A 582-nucleotide genomic window follows, 5' to 3' on the forward strand; every position below is an offset into this window, starting at 1 on the left:
GGAGTCTTTGTGCATATAAGAGCAAAGAAAGACACATGTATGTAGAGTAAAATAACATGAAAATACATGTAATTTCAACAGTACCCACAGCATAGCTACTAAATGTATGACTTCTAGTAGAACTAATGCAATATTTTCAGCTCCAAGGATTTAACAATATAATACCCCATTTAGGATAAAAAAAACTAACCCTCAAAATGGTACAAGGGCGGTGTCCATCCTATAAGCTACCCAACATTGAATTACTACATTCAAACAGGAAATGCATCTACAAGTAAATTTAATTATAACTCCTAAGTAATTCTCAATACAAAAGAAGAATTACTTCATTATCTTCTCTCTACTCAAAGGTAAGAACTATATAGAAGGAACTATTCATAAAAGCAGCAACAATACATACATTAACAGCTCCACTAAAGGCTTAGAGGCAGCCAGACACCATGTCAAGAAACAGCTGTATCATGCAGCAACACAAATTTTTAAGTGGAATAATTACTGTCCTGATGATGGATTTATCAGGTAAATAATCATTTTACACCAAAGATATGTTATTAAGTGAAAAACACAAGTTCATATATATGG

At 32.5% G+C, this 582-nt stretch overlaps 1 protein-coding gene across 1 annotated transcript in view; it reads right to left on the reverse strand.

Annotated features, from left to right (window-relative positions):
- The window catches only part of LOC119593004 (kinesin-like protein KIF3A), a gene marked incomplete in the record, with an annotated part of 23,998 nt that overhangs the window by 723 nt on the left and 22,693 nt on the right, over window positions 1-582 (reverse strand).

Source organism: Penaeus monodon, chromosome 31, assembly GCF_015228065.2.
Source record: "Penaeus monodon isolate SGIC_2016 chromosome 31, NSTDA_Pmon_1, whole genome shotgun sequence".
Taxonomy (NCBI): Eukaryota; Metazoa; Arthropoda; class Malacostraca; order Decapoda; family Penaeidae; genus Penaeus; species Penaeus monodon.